This window comes from Dromaius novaehollandiae, chromosome Z (genome assembly GCF_036370855.1).
Source record: "Dromaius novaehollandiae isolate bDroNov1 chromosome Z, bDroNov1.hap1, whole genome shotgun sequence".
NCBI lineage: Eukaryota > Metazoa > Chordata > Aves > Casuariiformes > Dromaiidae > Dromaius > Dromaius novaehollandiae.
The window spans coordinates 58,964,069-58,985,975 of NC_088132.1; the positions used below are offsets into that span (position 1 = coordinate 58,964,069).

The 21,907-nt window shown below is 38.1% G+C and overlaps 1 protein-coding gene across 4 annotated transcripts in view; it reads right to left on the reverse strand.

The window, feature by feature from the left end:
- Positions 1 to 21,907, reverse strand: part of LOC112987069 (LHFPL tetraspan subfamily member 2 protein) — a 134,608-nt gene that overhangs the window by 80,437 nt on the left and 32,264 nt on the right. For 2 of the 4 annotated variants that reach the window (XM_064501732.1, XM_064501731.1), the window contains exons 4-6: positions 9,584 to 9,841; positions 8,707 to 8,803; positions 5,978 to 6,088 (exon numbers count right to left, since the gene is read on the reverse strand). The exons of the other annotated variants lie outside the window; for them this stretch is intronic. The gene's annotated coding sequence lies outside the window, so the exon portion shown is untranslated. The remainder of the gene's footprint in view (positions 1 to 5,977; positions 6,089 to 8,706; positions 8,804 to 9,583; positions 9,842 to 21,907) is intronic. 4 annotated transcript variants of the gene reach the window in all.

A 21,907-nucleotide genomic window follows, 5' to 3' on the forward strand; every position in this document is an offset into this window, starting at 1 on the left:
AGACACTGGGCTTAATGAACCTCTGGACTACGCTGGTATTTGTGGCCTTATGACCTTAGCTTGGACCTCTGACCTATACATAAAACAAGTGCAGGAGCAACCTTAGCTACAGTGACTGAGGAAGCTATGGAGGGCTCAGGGTAACTCAAAGGAACATTTTGACCTTTTTTTAAATTATTTTTATTTTTTTTTTTAAACTTAATGCTGAGCTTAAAGTAACAATTAGTCATCTATGAGGACGAGTCAAGGAAAGGCCAAAATTTTAGTTCAGTTACAGCAAACTGATGAGTTAGTTAAAGAAACCAGACACTACTGCCAACTCCTACAACTTTATTGTGAACTTCCCAATACTTGGTGTTTTCTGAAAACCACGAATGCCAGACTTAAGTGATTACCTCACATAATAAAAGAAGGTGCTTTCAATCTTTTCTCCACAGTCACCAGAACTAGAAACATGGATGACAGCAGAAGCACAACCAAAGAAAAAAGAAAAAAGCCACCCACAACAAAACCTCCAAGCCCAACAAATACACAATTTAAACCACTTTCTTTGTAAAATGAGGAGAGTTTTCTATGTCATTATTTTGGGTTCTGAGCCCCTCCCCCTTCTTTTTTTTTTCTTTTTCTTTCTTTTTTTTTTTTTAAAAAAAGTTTACTGGTATTGGCAACAGCAGAAACAAAATTAAAACTCAGAATTCTCCTATGTGGCCAAACAGCCTCAAATGTGCCGAAACACTGAGTCACCTTGAATGGAATAGATGAGGGACTTAAACAAGAACCCGCCAGGCTTGCTGAAGAGAGAAAGGGGAACAGGAGCAGAAGAAAGCAAGGTCAACTAATAGAATGCTTATAAGTTACGTAAGTGGAAGCTATAAAAGGAAAGAAAAAGGTCTGTCTTCCACAGCAAATGACATAGTTGGGTTTTAAAAGTTTTCTGCTAAGCAAAATTGTTATCTGACATTAATTAATTAGTACTTTGATTTAAAATGCATAGGATAACCGAGTGCATAAGTCAGAAGGCATGAAATGGTCTGCTCTCTATGATTATTATATATATCCAGCTTCATTATGTAACTCAAAGAATGGTACAAAGGAAATACTATTAATGCAGAAGATGCATTTTGCTTTGGAAGAAACATTCCTAACAAATATGTATTAAAGCACTGAAAATTAAAAGGATAAACAATATTGTTTGACTAAGGATTAAAACAGACCAAATACCCTTATTTATACATAAAAAGTAGTCAAGCAGTGCAAGCACAACTATCATATCCATCAGTTTACTCTAAACAATAACTTTGACTTTTACTCTTTCATTTAAAATGATTTAATATTGTAGAGAATCACTGGAGGCTTCCTGTTGGTAAAGGAAGATTGGACACATCTACAGCCATTAACAGTCTGCAGAAAGAGATCAGGTGAAAAAATAAAATTCTCTCCCCCACCTCCATCCCACTCACGGCAGCACAGCACTGAGGTACATGTCACCTGTCAGCGTGCTTTGAACACCAGGGCTCTCCCTGCACGGATGTTTCCCAACTTGTCTTCCATGTGCTATGGGCACTGGAAGACATGTACCTTTAATTCTTTTAGTTTGAGTATCCTCTGCCAATAGTTCTCTAAAAAACACAGCATGCATACACACACACACACACACACACACACACACACACACACACACACAGACAGATATAAAAAAATATATATAACCCCCACATATTTATACCCGAAAGAATATGAACACATACACTTTGAAGATTCCTATAGCTTTTTTCTCTGCCAGTGTGACCAAAAGGCTAAATGAAATTCAATATACATAGGAGTCCCATGGGTGTCTTTCACTTTGTCCTTCTGTAATTGTACTAAAAGCTTGTCTGGAGTCTCTCTGTTAAAGCATCTGGAGTTGACACTTCTTGTATTTATCTAGCTAAAGAAAGGTCCACTGGTTCTCCCCTGCCAATACCATGAAGGATTTAATGCATCAGCAGGGACCTGAAGTCTGAAACTCGATCCAGTATTCTCATAAAATGATTCACAGACTTGCACTGACCTTTTTGACTTAGAGCAAAGGGATTCCATATAGCAATTTTGGACCAGATTAATCCACTCATGTTTCCAATAGAAGGGGAGGAAGGAAGAGCACTATAACATGCAATCACTGAATTGACTTTATCATAGTGAGACAGAAAAGAAATCCAAGTTAGAGTCACCTCATACCTTCTTAAAAATATCACAGCAGCTATTCAATACATCGTATGAAACCAGGATGAACAACAATCAACACAACAGCAAATTAAGCAGAAAATCAAAACAAAAGGGGAACCACGAATCATGAGACTCTATTATACAAGAGGAAAGTGGCTTGAAACCAAATCCTACTCCACATCATTATCCCTGGATAACAAGGAAGAATCAAAGGAGGATTTGGATCAAAGGAGTGTTCACATGCAAAGCTGAACAGGTTCCCCTTTTTATACCTAAATGAGAAGCTAGGTACTCAACAGAGAAGGAAGATATATTCTGCCATATATGCAGAGGAATTTGTCAAACTTCTCCTTTTATTATACCAAACAGTATAATAAAAATCAGCAAGGCTAGTTATTCTGAGTTTCACTTTTTGAGAATGGACTATTTTGCACTTTTGCCACCATTCAGCCTTTTAAAATTATTTTTTCACTTGTGTAGGAATGATACAGCTTGCTTGTGCAAAATGGCATCTTCTCTTTTCCTTAGTTCCTTTGAAACTTAAAATGTCCTCCACATACACATCAGCCACATATGACATAAGATCCAGGTGTATAAACATAAATATTATTTAAATTAAATAAAAAAGCATCCCAACATTCTTCTAGAAGATCAGAAGTTTATAATGGGTTTTCTTCCAGTTATATAACTGTTCAAAGTATGAGAAAAAGACAGCTTTCTAGAAGATGAAAGGAAGTGAAGTGAAAAAAAATAGACGGAGTAAAGCCATTTCTTTTACTTCTCTAGTCCTTCTTTTTAGCCACCAGAAATCAGACAGAATTGTTGTTTTTATATAGCTAGTCTTCAATAATAAGATTTATATAAAAATCTGTTCGAAAATGAGCAAAACACATGAATAAGCCTATTCCCAAATATCCTTTTAATTCCCAGGGCACCTACTATTAAGTAAAATTAAATTAAAATTTTCCTTCATCTTCTATATTCTGAATCGAGGTCAACAAAGAGAGAGACAGGTTTCACAAGTATCTCAGAGATCAGCATCTATCAGTCTCAGTCTTAGATTCATTGGAAGCATTTGAAGTGGGCAAGAATCAAGCTATATAGAGTAATTCAGAAGCACAGCAGCAAATAAATTCATCATACAATGAATCCCTCGGTTTAAGCATAATCACGTATTAAAGGTGGATGTTAGAAACATGACCCTGCACATAGCAGGAAGGCAATTTCCGCAATAATTAACAGAAGGTATGCATCTTCATGGGGCTCTGTCAGCCACAGGTCAGCTACAAGATTTCACTTTCACTGAATGCCCAGCAAGGAAACCCATACACTAGAATAAATACCCATTAAAAAAAAAGAAAACAAAAAAAACCACTAGCATAAACACTAAAGGCTAAAGCTTCTGCAACTTTTTCCAGTCTTCTGAAAACAAATTTCAGCCAGCAAAGCACATTCAGTGCATAAAGGTACTGCAGATTCCATACATGGAAAGTCATCAATAGGATATGCTAGGATATGCTACTTAAAAAAACAAAAACAATTGGATGATTTTTTTTTAAAGCAACTATACCTGTATTTTGCTTGTCTTCTGAATATGGTATATTCTTGTTAAAAATACTTCACATGCTGAGAATGTTTTTTGGGGGAGTATACTCACACTCATAAATCAATGAAAGATTCCCAAAGATTAACTAAAATCTAACTAAAAAACAGAGCCACAGTAATTAATATTAAATACTGTTAATTTCTGGGAGTATATTCCAGGCATCATTAATATTCCTCTCACATATTAATGTGAATTAATTTCTTTTATATCAAATTACATGTTAGAGTATTCTATAAAGCATGTTCTCCAGTTTGAAAATACTTCAAAAAGCCCATATGGTTAGCATAATAGTTCATTTTTTTCTATTCCCACAATCTAAACAATTTGGTTCTACTTAATTAGCTCCTATTTTCTCATTTCTGCTACAAACAAAAAAGCATTAGAAATTACATGTGCCATTTAAAGCATTTCAAAAAGGTATAACAATTTCATCTTTTTTAGGCATTCAGTTCTAGTTACCCAATGGTAAAAATGCGAACTTCTATTTTTCTTTTGTATTTATTAAATCTGTATACCCAATGAATGCATGGCTAGAACAGACCACCTGGTAAAATCCAGCCCCCTCCACTCACAGCCCATTGCACCCAAGGTTAGTGCTGGGGACATACAAAACAACCACACACTTCAGCAGATAAGCAGGTTGGTAACAAACTATTCATATAAATTGACAGACAAGATACCTTTGCAAAAAGGGCTCCTTAACTCATACACAGCTGCACAATATAAGAAGGTTAGTCTTTTGTCTACATCACACTTAACTGTGCTGCAGACACTCCAAGATAAATAGATCCATCTTATTTTAACTTTTTGTTAATGCTGTTCAAAAGCAGCTCTGGCACTAACAAGCTACAAAAGTTTAAACACCATCTTGTCTTAATCACAAAAGCACAGAGTCTTCTTTTTAGAACTTAACTTCCTGATCATTTGCATGTTTTTGACTTTTCCTTCACTTTGTTTTAAATACTAAATGACCAAACATTTGAAATGGTGAATCAGATATTGGCTTAATCATTATTCACCAAGTCACAGCTGAAGCCATCATAATGGCAAAGTGCCTGTGGTACAGCCAATAAACTTGTTTAAAGTCAGCTCTTCCATTCCTTTTCTGGAAAGGTAATCTGTATTTGGACATATGGTTGGTCCCAACATTTTGTATATTTGAAGAAAGACCCCTGCTCACACTTTAAGGGTAGTATTCTCAGCACTTCTGGTACTTGCCTTCAAGTTGCCACCGTTTCTAAGAGTACTTTTGGAGCTCACCTTTATGACATCCTAGCATATAGAAACAAAATCTTTAGTTATTGACATTACATAGTAAGATGCACTGTGTGCTCAAAATTAGTTAGTCATATAGCCTCTGAGTTTTCTTTACTTTTCTACATGATTTTTCAAACACAGCCAAACTGAACACAAATTCTGAGGTCGTACTGTATGTCCTTGCCCTGTCTTATTCTTCCCTAGGCATCTGCTGACAGCCAATGTGCACATGGCTACATTTCTATAGATCAGAAATTGGTATCAACTAACCACACACAGCCACATAGCTGCACAGAAGATAGGTCAGTGATAAATCCTATCTGGGAAAATCGTTCAAGTGGTCCAGTCAGGACAGTGATAGTTTAAGAATCTCTGGCATATATGTGGGTTCAGATATGCTCTTTTATTGTCCAGGCACTGCTTGATAGGTCCACTGGATCTAGCAGGCTGGGAACTGCGTGTGGCTTGTATTACTGTAACCTGTATTTCCCCTATCTTGGGGTAACAGCTCAAGTTCCACTAGCAGTGGCTGAGTCCAGCCCCTCAGGAAATAAATATCTTTCTCTCAGCATCCATACATGAGTAAAAAAATGCTTCTGAGTAGACAATACACATATCTAGGATGCTGAACATTTCTAACCTGCATTTTGTTTTTGAGGAGGCTCTGACTGTTTTATATGAACTAATTACGAAATACTTTATTGTAATGACTGCAAACTCTTTGGTAAATTTAGGAACTTACGAATTTTACACTGTAGATATCATCTTTAGATGTCACATTTAATTCTTAACAAGCTTTTCCTTTTTTCTTTAAATAGAATATAAACTCACACCAGAAAAAAATCTTCCCAGGCTTATTTGTAAGGACAAAAGCTTAGTAAAATATCCATCCAGTTTCTAAGTACTTACTGCCATTTGGAAAGACAAACAGTTTTGGATGATGGCATATTAAGCTTGGCACTCGAAGCTTCATGCTGAAAGTAATGGCTTCCTGCAAAGTCAGTCATGAGCATCTTTCTCCTGAAACAAATATTTGTTTATGGCTAGAATCATAGATCAATACTAAACACTACTTCAGGTTCTTCTGATCAATGCTATTTTCCTAACTCCCATATATAGTATTTTCATAATCACACTACAACCAAACTCCAAAAATATGCATAGATGGTTTAAAAAGCCTGATCAGGGAAGCTTTTTACTGGTCAGTTTGGTTACCTTAATGACTGCTTTTGACAATATTAAGAATTATATGCACCAGAGGATCGGGAACCCACAGGGCCTTGGGAACCCACATAGCTTTCAGTCACACTTGATTTTTTTTTTCCATGTTGTTACTGAGTAACATTAAAATGTGTATCACATTTAGCTTGTTAAAATGTGTTCCCTATATAAACAAGCAGCAGCCAGATCAATAATCAGCTAGCAAGAATGAAATTCAGAGCAAGTTGCTGTTGTAGAATAAAGAAAAAAGAATAAAGAAACCTTCTACTTCTGCAACTTTGAAATCAAAAACTGCAGAGCTTTTGAAAACTTTAGTTTTACTTAAAAACAAAGTTGCATGTTATGCTACAAAAAGTACGTTCTTCATTAAAATTGATATTCATGACTTTACAGTTTATCACAGTACTGCAGTAACAAAATTCTTAATAGTAAATTGCTTTCATCTAATCTTACTACCTGCCTAATGTTGTACAATTAAATGATTAACATTCAAGAATCCTGTTACTCTAGATCTGCCTTTTTTGGTCAAAAAGTTTATTTCAGCACCAGTTCTACTATTTGAAAGGAAAAGTCTTGTTTACAGAGAACATTTCATAGTTTTGTTTAATATCCACTCGTACTCACAGAAATGAATGCTGAGACAAGAAATTGTTGAAGAATGAAAAAATGAACAGTCCAATAGGCACTGTTCAAAGATGAATGTACAGTAAAGTGTGTCCTCTGTAAACACAAGACAGCACATGTAACCCAGAAGCTATTTGGATCATCACACCCTTGCAGTGCTGGATCACTGTGCTGAAGAGGAGAGGAGTCAGAGAACTTCATGACAGGGAGAAAGCAAAGAACTGCCTAGAGCTGAAAGGAAAAGACCTTTCTGTCAGGAGAAATCTAAATTGTAGTACTAAAGAGTCTGTGGCCTAAAAATTCCTCATTTGCAAATCGACCATCTGGCCACAGACAATAATTTTTCGCCTTTCAGTTTTCTGAAAAACTTACACTTAAGGTAATTAATTGTCTTAGACTACTAGTGATGCAACTCCCATTTTTCTGCCTGCATGGAAAGACAACCTTCTTCAAGTCTTCTTTTTAAACATTAACTTCCAATCGACATTTTTGCATTTGTGGCACATATTATCTAAAGTGAAAACATGTCAAAAGTTAACAAATTGATATAAAAACTAAAATGGGAAACAAAAAAAAGAAGAAAAAGACTGGAGGTGGGAGAAGATTCTTGAATTACTCATGAAGATGGTAAAGAATCAACCATCCTTTTCCCAGTTTTAACCAACCCAGTTTAAATTCTTTTTAATGCCTGTATAAAACAAACTGAATGCTTTTGCCTACATTATAAAACAAAAGCCTGTATTATAAAATTCAGCATAAGATGATGCTTATTCTTGGTGCACTCAGCAGAAAACCCCTTGAGATTTGCACAGAAAGGCTGGCTTTAAATAAGCTTTAAATATTCCTATGAAAGAAAAACTTTAATAGTAACTTGCAATGTCATATTTATGCTGCGATCAAGTAGTTTTTTAAAGTCAGCATTAACAAACAATAATAGAGTAGAAATTGATATGTAAGGCTATTGCCCAGGTGCAAGAAAACAAGAAATTCCTACTAGTGCCTTTGAGTATAGTTGAATACAACTCTTTCCTAATGAGGCTATGTGCAGTAAAGAGATCAAGGACACTCCTTAAAAAAAGAGGAGGAAAGAAAAAAATACCTTTAATCCCTCATAGCTTGCGTTACTTATTCCATTTATAGGTTGATGTAAATTCTTACCACTTAAAAGAAAAGCATTAATTCCTAAGGGCAAGCATAAAGAGCACACTTCCTTAAGTGTTTTGGGTAAGTAATATGTTTACACTACCCCAAACAGCTTTTTAAGCTTAATAATTCTACCCAGTTTTACAGAGCAAACACATTCTTGCACTCAGTCAAAAGGATATCTGTAAATTAGAGTATTTTCCTGGTTCAACACAATGTTAATGGGATTTCCATTTGTTTCCTGTTTGAATTTTAAGGAAGGGTTTTTTTTTCTCCTAAATGCATCATTTTCTGAGTATTACCAAAAAAAAAAAAAAAAAAAGAAAGAAAGAAAAGAAAAAAAGGAATTATGTTTGCCAGACCGTCATCTGAGTGAGTGACAGGAGCTCTATTCATGGAGTTGCGTGCCATGAAAATCCACATGGCTGACATGCACTGATCTGCATGCAGGAGTTGCACAGCCTAACTTAACGCCTGATGTTCTTATATTCTTTCCCCTTCTCACAACTTCACAGACATGCAAACTAAATAAACCTCCCCCACAGCCACCAAAGCCAATCACCACTACAGGTGATTTCAAAAGTACACTTTGTTTGCCCTAGGGAGCTATGCTAGTGAAGTAAAATTGGTTTAAAAGCAGAATTACTTACAGTTAATGCATACTCTTTCTGGGACACGTGCATACCAGTTTAAATTAATGATACTAGGTCAGCTTGCAGCTATTTTTTTTTCCAAACCGAGCTGAACCTATACAACAGAATGTTAAATCAACATGAGATCCATGGAGAGGTTTGCAACCATTTAAAATTTAATCTACTGTTTAACACCGAAAGAACCGTCCCCAGAGCGGAGATGGGGAATTCCGACCTCTTCTCCTCCAGCACGGTGAGCTAAAGGACCAGGTCAGGGCCAGCCTCCCCCTCTTCTGAGCACAGAGACAGCTGCGCCCGTTGCTGGCGTGGCACAGCTCCAGCAGAGAAAGGCAGCGGAAGGGCAGCCCCGGGCCGGCGACCTGCCAGCCGGGCACTCGGGGCCCCTCGGGACAACTGGAACCACCTCGGAGCGAGGCCAGAAAGGCACCTGGTTTTCACTTCACGGCCAAGCGCTCTAACAATTTGACTGTTACGCAGAGGGGGACAGAATAGTGTCTTAATACTCCAGTAACTCCTTTTTCAAAGTATTTTGCAAAAAAGAGCATGGTCATATATCTGCAGGGAAGGGTTGCGGTCGGGGCCGCCCGCGAAGCGTGAAGCCCTGCCGGAGGGGCGGTTTCTTCCCCAGAGCAACATCCCTGCCATTGACAGTTTACTCCTCAGGGACTCACAGCAGTTGAGACACACAAACACAGCTTTGTCGGCATTTTGAAGTCTTTGCTCTCTGAAGCAGAGAACAAAGAGAGATTCAAAGCCACATTTCTAAAATTTATTTTAAAATAATATAAATAAATGTATTATATTTTTACAGCAATATTAAAGCCCATGTATGGGCCATTTCCCACCTCAGTTTCTTCCCCATACTTGAACGTACCTGGGGACCTGACCAAGAAATCTGCATGTAACCAGGACACCGTGCTCACAAGTCCCTGCTTTCTTTTTGGCAGCCTCCCCCCTCCCCTGCAGCCAGCTTCCTCCGGCCTCGCTTGGCCCCGGGTCGCAGTGCCGCCGCGCACTTCAACAGCTCGTTGCTGTGTTCCTCTCTCCTCGCCTGGCAGCTGTCCCTCCCTGGCCACGCCACCGCTGTGCTCTCAAGGGGCTGTGCCGGGGTCTTTTATCTTGGTTCCTTTTCCTGTGGAAATTAAAATTTCTTCAAACTTTACCCCTCTGCAAACAGGCTGAGGAAAATACATTTTATGTAGAGCACAATTCTTCCTAGCTCTGCCTACCAGGAGCTGCTGGATCCAGCATGCACAGACGTGCCAGAGCTGCCCCGCTCCCTAGCAGGGTGAACACGAAGGAAAGGAACATAAAAACAGCTGTAAGGCAAAAGCATACAGATAGCTTACAAGACCATATGAGGTTTATAATAGAACCTATTAATTGTGCATAGACAAACTCCCCAAATCATTCCAGCTGTATTGCATATAAAAACATTACTGAAAAATTTAAAATCTTTTCTTAAACATATTCAACAGCTTAATAGTTTCAAGACTAAAATAAAAAGACAGAAGGTACTTCTGGCTCTTTTTACTTCCATAAAGCTGCTTTAACCTTTTTTCAAATGTATGTTCAGAAAACAAAGGGCCTGGCTAAAATGTACATTTTCTAGAGTATTATTTTTAGCTTGCTTAACGCTGAAGGAATTCACTGCAAGTTCTCCACAACATGGAACAACGTTCCCACCAGTCTCTCTGTTACAAATTAATGAAAAGTTGGCTGCTCATTCTCTGCCATACACCATAAGCTTCTGTCATGGGCACCAAGGAGTGAATCACGGTATAAATTTATCCAAATAGTCTAACAGAAGCTTCTTGCTTCACATTCATTGCAGCAGGATGATCTCCTGTGCCCTCTAAACAATTAATTCTAGTGCCCTTTCCTCTTCTCTCATTACTAGGCTTCTCCAAAATCATCTGTACAGAAAAAAAAATGTGTTCTTTGTTCTTCTGTAAAACACAGTATGCAGGATAATCACATATTTTCTAACAGACACACTCCACTAAATTTAATGGTGAGTTTGATGGAAAGTTCACAAATTAAGTATTTGTGAAATTGTATCAAAAAGACTCAGTGCTGATCTTTGCATTAGAAAAACAGCTCTACACAAATGCTATAAAGGCATTTTAATTGTGTACTTTGGAATAATGCCTAGAAACAAGACTACAAAGAACTCTCCCCCCCCCCCAATCCACTGTTCTTTGACCAGTATTTTACAACAGCAAAGCAAATGTAAAATTATAACTTGGCTCAACAAAAAAAAAAAAAAAGAAAAAAAAAGAAAGAAAACTAAATCAACAAAAAATAATATGTATTCAAAGTAAAGTTTTTAAAAGTGCTAAGCACTGGCTTAATTCAAGTGGTCCTGCTGGTATCAGTGGGAAAAAGTTTAGCTATTACTGACTACCACAGAACAATTCAATTTCTAAGCACTAAAAGTACTTAGTCACAATTTTAACAGTACACTAAACTTGATCTTAGTCTTATAAACCTTGCCAGTCAGAATTCTTTGTTTCTAAAGAACAGGGACATTTTACAACTTTTAAATGCAGAAGAACAAAAGGGTTGTAATAATCTAGCTTAAACATAGCATGAATTATTAGATAATAGTACAAGCCATTCCTTTTGAAAACCATGTTTAAAGTCACCATTTATAACCACTGTGCTAGAAAGCATCAGCCTACCTGCCAAAACTTAAAGTTTGTTGTTTTGAGTTATGGAAGTCAAAAGCATTCACAAATGTGCAGAGGAGAGAGACATAAAACATTTTTCCTGAATTTTAAGCTCAATATTTCATAGCAGGCCACGTATTGGCCCTTCTTTCACCTGGCCTTTATTCTGCTCTCCAGCAGAGCTTTTCCTGTCTCCATTTCAAGTTTTGTAAGGCATCCAGCTCCAAATCACATTTGGTAGATGGTGACATGGTCTAATGCAAAACTGCAACTTCTAGTGTGGAGTTGCAAATGGCACGTATACAAATTCTCTATAAAACCTAGCAAGCAGAAAGAACAAATGAGTCATCCACTGGATCCTTCTTACTGCTAGACAGGCTTCTAACACACTATATAAAGAAATCAAATAAAACAAAGAGAGAGATTTCACCAACTTTTGGAGGAGTCAAGTCTGAATTATTTGAGTTAAATTTTATAGTGTGTTTGGCTGCTAGTGGAAAACTAGCATCTAAAATAACACCTTATATGGTAAAGAATTCCTGAGCTATGGAAAACAGTAATTAAAGCAAGTAGTTCCATGAACTCTGCAAGTAATGAATCCCATTTTTGTCAGATTTGGGCTTCACAGTTGATTGAGAGATCTGACAGGATATTTCAGTCCTTCCTCCATCTGGCCACCTATTTTTGTAAGATACAAAGGTACCTCTTAGTTCTGAGCAGTTTGCCTTTCTGTCAACAGCTGAAATCAATTGACTACCTGAAAAATTATACAGAGAAAGAAGGGGTAGCGCAGACAGACCCCCGTCAAGAAAACTTCACCGAAAGCCCAGGGAGAACAATGCCTTGTAGCATGACTACACTAAAGACACATAAGGGCTATGTGCTAAACATATCATTCCCTGCTCCCTAATACCACAGGGTGATGCGGTTTCTCCTAACACAGGAGGGAACAACTGAACAGGGCTTGGACATTTTTCTGCCAGGCCACATGAACGGCGTCCCATCAGCCTCTCTGCTAAACCTCCTCCCACCACCCGCTGCCTCACGCTCAACATACTCACATTAAGCAGCACCGCCAGGCCCAGCTCTTCACAGTATTCAGAGCTCCCTAATCCTTCCCTCTGCATAGTGCTCCTATAAACCTGCCACATTGCTACCCCAATATCGTCCTTTCCACTGCTGTATGGCAAATATACCCTCACTTTTTTGTGCAAGGCCATGAAGGTGCAGCATAGCCAAAAGGGGAGTAACAGAGTGCTTGATAAGCTGGAGACAGGCACAAGTGGTTGGTGGATGGGCATGAGAGAGGCACAGCTGGACTGCCAGGGCCCGGGTAGAGAATCCGCATTGAGGCTCAACAAATGTGGGTCCAAGTTCAGATCCAATTCACTATCAGGTACATGGATGATTTTCTTTGGAATCAAAAGCCAATATTTAAATTCTCAAGTAATTTTGTTCACGCTTAACTGAAGTTTTACATAACATGTTGTTTCTCTGCCATGCCAACTGTTCATCAACATGTTTCTTAAACAAAATAAGATGCCACAATAAGATTGCATTCATTATTCTCATTAAGAAAATATATAAAAATATAGCTAATTACAAGTGCTCTTTTAGCAACAGAAATGCCTGTGGAAATATCTTTCACCAAATAATGACAGTTACCATTAGTAACTATGTACAGCACACAAAGGGAGAAACTTCGGTAATATTCTACTTGCAGAAGTTATCATATTTGGAACTACACTTTAGTTCCTCTTTAATTTATACACATCATCTAACCCAGAATATCTAAACACAGGCATTAATCAACCTTCACAGAACCTCCCTGAACTGAAGAAATTTTTATCCCAATTTTACTGGTGGGAAACTAAAAATTCAGAGCCTTAGCCACAAAGTAAATGGCAGTGTTTTCACAGTGTTGCAAGATTGTAATTTCTACTGGAGCACTGCTGAACCTTCCAAGACCAAACAGATTTGAAGTCTTCATCATAGAAGAAAGATTAGGGAGAACAGCACAGGGGGCAGCAGAAAGACTAACCAGCGGAAAAAGTGAACAACGGACAATTATTCACCATTTCTCACAACAAAAGCTAGTGGCAACCAATGAAATGGTGGATTTGAAACAAACAAGGAAATGCTATTTCCCCACAATGTATACTTACGGCATCATTGTAGGAAGACATTTGGACACACAAAAAGCATAAAGGGATGCAAAAAGGAACTAAGTTCTTGAATGACAGACCCACTGGTAACGATTACTTGGATACAACCTTTAGCTAAGAAGCTTCCTAAGCCACTAATTAGGGGACCCGACCATGGGAAAGAATCACGATATACTCCACGCATTTCTTACATATTTCTCCCCAAGCATCCTTACTGGAGGCCTTTAGAGAGAGCACTGAGCTAAATGGACACTTGGCCTGACCAGAACATGTCAGTTCTTCTCTTCTCATGAAATTAGAATACATGCCAAATACCAGATGAAGGCAGACAAACCAACAGGCACAAAATGTACGCAGACCTCAGACTGTTATTCCCCTCCCAATCCACAAACAGCATCAATCACCATCTCTGCAAACAGCATGATATAATGTAAGACATGACAGATTTGGACAGAGCCATGTATAATTATTGTGAGAAACAAAAATTACAAATGAGAAAAATGATTTTACCTCTCTCATATGTATGATTTCATTCACTGCTGGGAAACAAGCCATGATCCACAGCCAATAGTTAAATAGGAAAACAAATTAGGTACAACCAGATTTAAAAGCTGAGACTGCATTCTACAAAGAGGTTAAATACTGGTTCACTTTTAGAAAGCTTTTTTAAGTTCAATTGAAGCCCAGACTGGACAGGCAGACCCCATATCTAAGGCATCTCCCAGCACAGCACATAGATCCTACGCCACATAGAGTAGGAAAGGTTATTAAAACCAAGGAAAAGCTCAGTTTAATTATGAAGGTTTCTGTTCCCTTCTTGTCTTAAACATTACAGTTCCTCTGGCTAACAGTTAAATTTCCGTCAAGATCTAGAGTCATTTGAGACTGATCTGCACATCTGTAAACTGGCCAATTAAATCCAACTATACAGTTTTGTTTGTTTGTTTGTTTGTTTGTTTGTTTTTTTAAGTGTTCTGGTTCTTCTTGCACTATCCCTGTAACACAATCAAGGATTAGGTTCCTTTTGTGGTTTTGAGCTCTTACCATACTTAAGGCACAGAAGAATTTTTTTTTTACAACTTTCTTTTTGAAAGGAGGAAGACGTCAACTCTGGTATCCTTTCTAAGGAAAGAAACAAACCAAACAAGATTTAATTTTGTCATGACAATTTCATAATGAAATAGGATTTGGTGCTTTTGGACAGAATTTGCTGCCCAAATTGTATTCATTACTGTGCTCAGTAGCAACACTTCAGCCTGGAAAACTAGGGGGACTCGGATGCCCCTAGTGACTGAGATTCCTGATAGTCAGTTAAGTACCATGTGAGAATCTGCTCTTTGTAGTTCACCAAAATAAAATCAAGATGACAAAAGATTTGACACAACTACTTTAAGTATTAAGGAAAGACATGGGAAGACACATCTTACAGATTGGTCCAAATGGCTGGGATTGCCTTTATCTTCTTTAGACAGAGGTAATTCTGCTCCTATCAAATCTCCTATCCTATCCTATCCAATCTTTCCTGTTGGCTCTGGCCAAAAGCAAGCCCACTGAAGAAATACACCACCTTACTGCTCTCTGGCATGAGACTTTCTGCATGAATGCTCATTCCTGTGGGGTTAGATATTGCTTTGTGAGCCAGTTACTTTGCTTCCCCTTGACTCAGATGGCTTATGCCCTTGTAAAACCATAGGAGGAGCTAAAAGAGACTTCAAAAGATCATCTTATCTAATTCCTACTGTGAGATACAATCAAGGATAGTTAAACCATCCTCAAAACTTTTTTTGTGTCTAACCTGTTTTTGGAAACCTCTAATCTCAACGGATATTCCACAATATCTTTAAAGTCATCTATTTCAATGCCTAACTATGCACACAAACAAGTTATTGAGACTAAGAGGGCTAAACCACATAATAGCTGCAGGGTAGCAGACATCTGCCACAGAAACTTTTTTGCATACCTAAGACAGTTCTTATTTTTCCTATTATCCATCCAAAATCATACTACAGCAAATGTAACTTTTTTCTGCCCTCCCCAGCAGAAGATAGTATTTCCTACAAAGCTTTTCACTTCATGAGAGATGTCTCTCCCACAGCCCTTGTTTTTTTCCTATGAGATGAAACAAATACAATTTCTTCAAATTTTTCTCATAGGCCATATTTTCGAAGCACTTTATTACACTTGCTTTCTTAAGACACTCCAAGATGTCTGTGCCTTTAAAAGAAAAAGCTAGTAACTGAATTGGATACAGTACTCTGAGACTTCAGCAGTGCTGAGCAGAGAATAACAACTGCTTACCCTTTTACACATGACATTTATTGTTCACACAGCTCAGATGATATTTGCCTTTCTGCTACAAACCCCAGGTTTTATTATGCTAAACTGCTTTAGCCTTTTATTCCTCCTTCAACAGTTGCGCAAAACATAGCAAACTGTGCTCACCTTTCGGGATTTCAACTCATTGTCTTCGGACAATCTCTCCAAGTTGTTAAGAAAATTGCTTTTCAACCTTTTTCATGTATGAACCCCTAAAAGTGCTCCAGTGGAAGCACAGGACCCTGTGTAGCAAATTAAGACTTACTGATAATAGGCTTGCTTTTGTTAGTTACCATTCATGGAGTCCTTGTAAGCAATCAGTGGATTCCCTGGGTCTGCAGGCTACAGCTTGAAAATCATTTATCGCCATCATTCTGAACTCGTCTCAATTTGCAACATGCTTATGAGACATCCCAGCTCACTGTTGTCCACAAATTCTCTCTACCCTACTAGCCAAGTGCGTATAAGAAATACAGAATAAAAAAACCCCTAAGACTGGACCTATCTGAAAGGTCCTCTTAGCTGTCAGTGAGCCATTAAAAACTATACTTGGAGACCTTTCTTCAACCGCTTGTGTGTTCAGTTTATAACGATTTCATGTAGAGCTCCCTAGTCATTTTCTAAGCATGATATGCGAGATGGTGTCAAGAATATCACATGCAGTCATGGCATGAAAAAAAATAATGAAGTGAAGACATCTCATCCATCTACTGCTTATCTTTAATCCACTAGGCTAGCTATACTGCCAAGGAAGGAAATTAAAATTGTCTGACAGAGTTTGTTCTTGGTAAATCTGTATTGGCTGCTTATCATTTTTATTATCCTATACATGCTTATAAGGCAACTGTTTAATAACTTATTAAAAAAATGTTCTGGGATTAAGGTTTCACTGACAGGCTTACAATTCCCTTCATTTCCCCCAGCACCTTTAAAAACAAAACAAAAAGAAAGAAGTAGGGAGAAAATTACTATGTTTGCCCTTCTCTAGTCCTCTGAGATTTCCTCCTGTCTTCCTAGGGTTCTCGCAAAGACTCTCTTAAGATTCAAACTAAAGGGTCCCTGACAAAGAGGAGAAGGATAATGCTGACTTTTTGGTTTAGTAACTTGAGCACAGTAAGCTATTGCCATCAATGAAGAAGGAAGATAAGTTAATCAAGGAAAGGAAGAAAGTAATGAGAGACTGGACTTTACTCAGAGTTGCCTCTGCCCATCTAAATAGAAAAATTTCACTAGTTTGCCACCTGAGGGGATATCGGTGGGTCAAACATCTTCAAAAGTTCAAGGACAGTGGGGAGAAACAAGCTAAGCTGCTAACCTTACTGCTTAAATTGAGAAGCATATTGAGGGGCAGTAAAACAGACTGGTTAAACAGATGTTTTGCAGTGCACTTCTGCACTGCTTTGCAAAGCCCCTCGGCTAGACGGAGGAAGCGGGGGCCTGCTTGGGTGCTGCCTGGCGGCGCGCGGCTGGGCGAGTGCAGGAAGCCAGGGGCTCTCCAGCGTTCCGGTCTGCGGCTCTCCTCGCTGCTCGAGCGGGAGGCTATTGTGCCCATGGAAATCCCCCGTTAGCTCTCAGTTTCAGTGAGAACTGTCTCTTTCCTGCCTTGCTTACCCAAAACGTAAGTGTTTATAATGGCCTGTAGTTAAGAAATTCTCCAAGAGACTGAGAGGTAGCTCACCCTGTCAGGGACAGGAGACACAAAAGGTATCCCGACAGCTTGCCAGGAAACAGAGAAAGCAGCAGGAATAGCAAGAAGGCATTTTTTTTCTGTGTCTGTGCCTTGAAGTAAATGGAAATGGCAGGTTACCTAGAAGGCAGGCTGAACACTGGATTCAGCACATGAAAAAGACATCACTCCACTAATACGTACTGTTATGCACTGATCAGCTAAAGCAGTCTGCCAGAACTGCTAGTAACAACCCCATCATAAGTGCACTGTTTTAAACACTTGTCACACTAACCTATTTAGCCTTCAAGGCACAGGAAAAAAAATCAAAAGGTGCTTCTTTCTCTCTTTTTTCTTAATAGAAGAAAAATTTTAAAGAGAAAGAAAACCAAAAGCAGAAGGCAGAGATCAAAAAGTCAAGCAGTATTTTTCCAGGTTACTCAACACAGATAGTTACCAGCATTTATTCACTCTGGTTCATTTCTCCATCAATGCTAGCTGCCATTACAGACACTGAGTTAGGTTAACAGAAGCATTGTAGGTTCAAATCCACATACAGCCCAGAAAGTATACCAGTAGAGTCATTTCCTTTACCAGCACCCAGTCAGTATTAAAATACCCATACTTATTCTTTTAGTTCCATCAGCCTGGGGTCTCCAAGTTTACTTGTGCGCAATTACTACTGCATAGTCCCAGTTTGTTGTCTTCAATGCATACATGAGACTCAAACAAATACAAGTTCCCATGTCTTCCGTATGCTGGCAATATACAGTGATTATCTTCATCAGACAGTAGAGAGCTAGAGCAATTTAGAGACTTCCCCAAAACCCAAATAGAAGAATGGAACTGAACACTAGCATGTTGGAGATAACTGCAATAACAGACTGTAATACAGAGACTAGAAAAAGATGAAGAAGGATTTGATCAGCATACTTCTCATCCTTTACTCCTAATAAATGTTCACGTTTCATTTTTTAAATTCAGATTTGGAAATTACTTTTGACAGCAGTAACGTGGGGCTGTTTTCCCAGTTATAAATTGTTGTTCAGCAAAGAATTCCCTGAAATCATCCCTGCCTTTACCATGACATCTTGGAGTCATTCAGAAACATATCTGGCAAGGACTGTTGATCCACACTGGCAAATATCAATTTAGGTAAGCAGGAGTCCTTTCATTAGGATTCAGCTCAAAACTTTTCTCAACAGGATCAAGGTTATAACACCTACATTGGCCCTCATATGCTTTGGGCCGAACTGAACAAATTATTTTTGATTTCTAAAATTATGTATTAGCTGAGAGAAACCACTTTTCATAGAATATGGCAGATGTGGCCATTGAAGGTATTATATTTGACAGACTCTTAGCTTAAGAGCCAGAGACATGTACTGACTGGCTGACTCAAACCGTTCACGGAGTGCCAGGCTCCTCTCCATACCTCCCTGTATGCCAGGGGAACCCTTCACACTGCCTCCCTCACTTCTGTACGGAGCTAAAGGTAACACAGGGATGAGCTGGAAACGTGCCTGTCTAAAACGTACCATGAAGAGAGACAAGTCAAATATATAACTAAAATAATAGTTGCCTACCCAATCAATCATTAATATGGACAACACATGACAACAAACCCCAAGAAAGAAAGATGGTGCCTTGATACACCCATTTCATGTTTTCCCCTTCTAAAATATATAGTTCTTTGTTATGTATTTGTTTTGTACCGGCCCTAATTAAGCACTTTCTTTAAATAGATCCTTCACTCTAGAAGGATGGTTTATACCTCCCAGTTTAAGCTAATGGTGCCTACTTGATCAGTGGATTGCCTTAGCAGACCTTAACCATTGACAAACTTGCAGAGGAAAATGCTAACAGCAGCATTATAGAAGCAAAAATGTCAATGTTTGAACTAAACAACGGCAAAACCAAGGAGTAAGCACCAGCCTTCAGTTTTACTTTGTAACAATTATCCCAATGATTTATACCAGGACAAGATCCAATGAATCAGAGACAAGCCTCTTGTCAGCTTCAGCAGTACTTTTCCTCTACATGTTCCAAGAGTAGTGCTAATTCCCTCTCCTTTTTTAATGCTAGCATCATTTAGCTCAAGACAAAAACTCATTTATCTTGGCTGAATATAGATGAGTGTTTTTAATAAGATTTTGCCAGATAAACCCTATCTTCATACAAATACTTACTACCCCAGTTAACATATATTTATGCTACATATGAAATAAAGCAAACTCATGTCATGAAAAAAATAATTATTAAAACCAAAACACATATTTTTGAATTACAGACCTTACCTTCTCAAGTCATCATATTCATTATATCTTTTTTAGGATGCTCATTTTCAGTATTGGTTGGCTATTTGAATACTTTAGATAAAACAAGTTATGGTACTATTCTAAGTCAAAGGACACTATATACATACATAAGCAGTGTATATGTTACATCCATAAAAAATAAACCAAAAGCTGACAGCTCCCCTTCAGAAAAATAACCTATCCTCCTTCAAAAAGGAGAAAGGAATCTACATTTGATGATTTCACAATGCAGATTGGGACCATATGTTTCATTGGGGAGGGTTTTTTCAATTTTTGTTTTTCTTCCCTCTTTAAGTACTAGAGCAAGCTCTATTATGCATGAATTCTAAAAGCACAAGTCAGCCAAAAGTTGCAAAACTCTCAGAATAGACACGTCCATCTGTCATTTCACAGCAGGAGAACAATAGCAGCGTCAATATAGACACAACAAGCTCACACAGTTCTTATACAGCCAGACAGAAAATCTGCCTTAACTGATAACTAGCTGCCTTTGAAAACCCAGGCAGATGTTTCTGTGTAATACCAGGATCAATTTCTTCTTTCTTGTTCTGTATTTTCAAATTCCTCATTTGTTCATAGCAACCAAAATATTGTTAGTTTACTGCTTATAATCTTTACAGAGCTGCATGAAAATCAGATCTCAGAAGCAAGAGAACTCAAAACACAGAAGCACAAAGTACTATACTACTTTTTAATCTGTCATTTTCTACTGTTGGGGCCTATGTAAAAGTAGATGATTCACCAAGTCTGACAAAGAGTCTGCTTGTATTCCTACAGTTTTCTAGAGCTATGCTCAGCAGCCTCCAACAATTTTCTCCCTAAATCTGTTTAACAGATGACATATTATATTGCTTCTCCACTGCTGAAAATCAACTTCGATTTTATCCAACAATTTATTCAGTAATACATCTGTAGACCGCCAGAATAAAAGTTCTAGTCAAGCACTTAATTTTATTGTTCTGCATCACATATTTGTAAATATTCTAATTTAATCTTTAAATGGCTAAACAGAATAATTGCCTAAGCATTTGCTGGGAGTTCAGTGTTTAAAAAAAAAAAGAGAGAAAGAGAGAGAGAGAGAGAGAGAGAGAGAGAGAGAGAGCGCGCGAGCGCCCACGTGCATTACTGATAACACTCAACCAATTTACATATTTAAAAATAATCTCACTAAGCCCATCTGTAAAACCTTTGTTTCAGCAGTGTTTGTTTTTTTTTCTTGACAGTCAGTCTCATGGAGTTTTGATTACAGCAGATTTGCAAGTCTGGTTCTTTCACAGTTCCCACACTTTTCAGAAGTAAACAAGTGGCTCTTTTTAAACAACAGGATAGTGATGGTGTCATGTGCCCTACTGTAAAGTTTTCTTCTTTGAGAATAAGCCTCTAAAGCAAATCTGACTGCTAGTAACTGAGGAGACACTGAAAATGTACTGCTTAGAGTGACGTCACAAGTCAGTGTTGGGATTTAAAACTAAATAAACCCAAAAACTAAGCAAAAAAGTCTCAAATATGACTTAACTCCTCAAGATGAAAGCTAAAACACTACCCTGGAAAATCTCACCAGCTTTTGATCAAAAATGCTCCCACCTGCACTTCCTCTTTTCAAGGATGACAAAGACAAAGATGGAGGATTGTGACGGTCCAGGAAAAGAAAGAAAACAAGGAAGCTTGGGGAAAAAGCAATAACAAAACATTCAAAAGACAAAGACAGAAAAGAAGTATATGCAGTTTATTAACAGAAAGTATGCTTTATACAACCTTTCAATTCTAAGGTTTAATTTCAACAATTTCTCTCTCCCTCTCAAATCTTTTTGAAAATTTTCCAGGCACTGGATGTAAAGCTTTCCTTACTAGAATCATCCCCTTTTTTGAAACTACAAAGCAAACTCATTTTCTTTCGCCATCCCACAAAGATTTAGTTCAGTTCCACCTAACCAGCAAAGACAATTCATCAGGCATTAACTGCTAGTCCTTTAAAGTTTGCTGGATGGGGACAGTGTATAGAACTTGACGACTAAAGAGTATCTCAAGTCCTGAGCATATCTCAAAGCAGGGGGAGAAGAA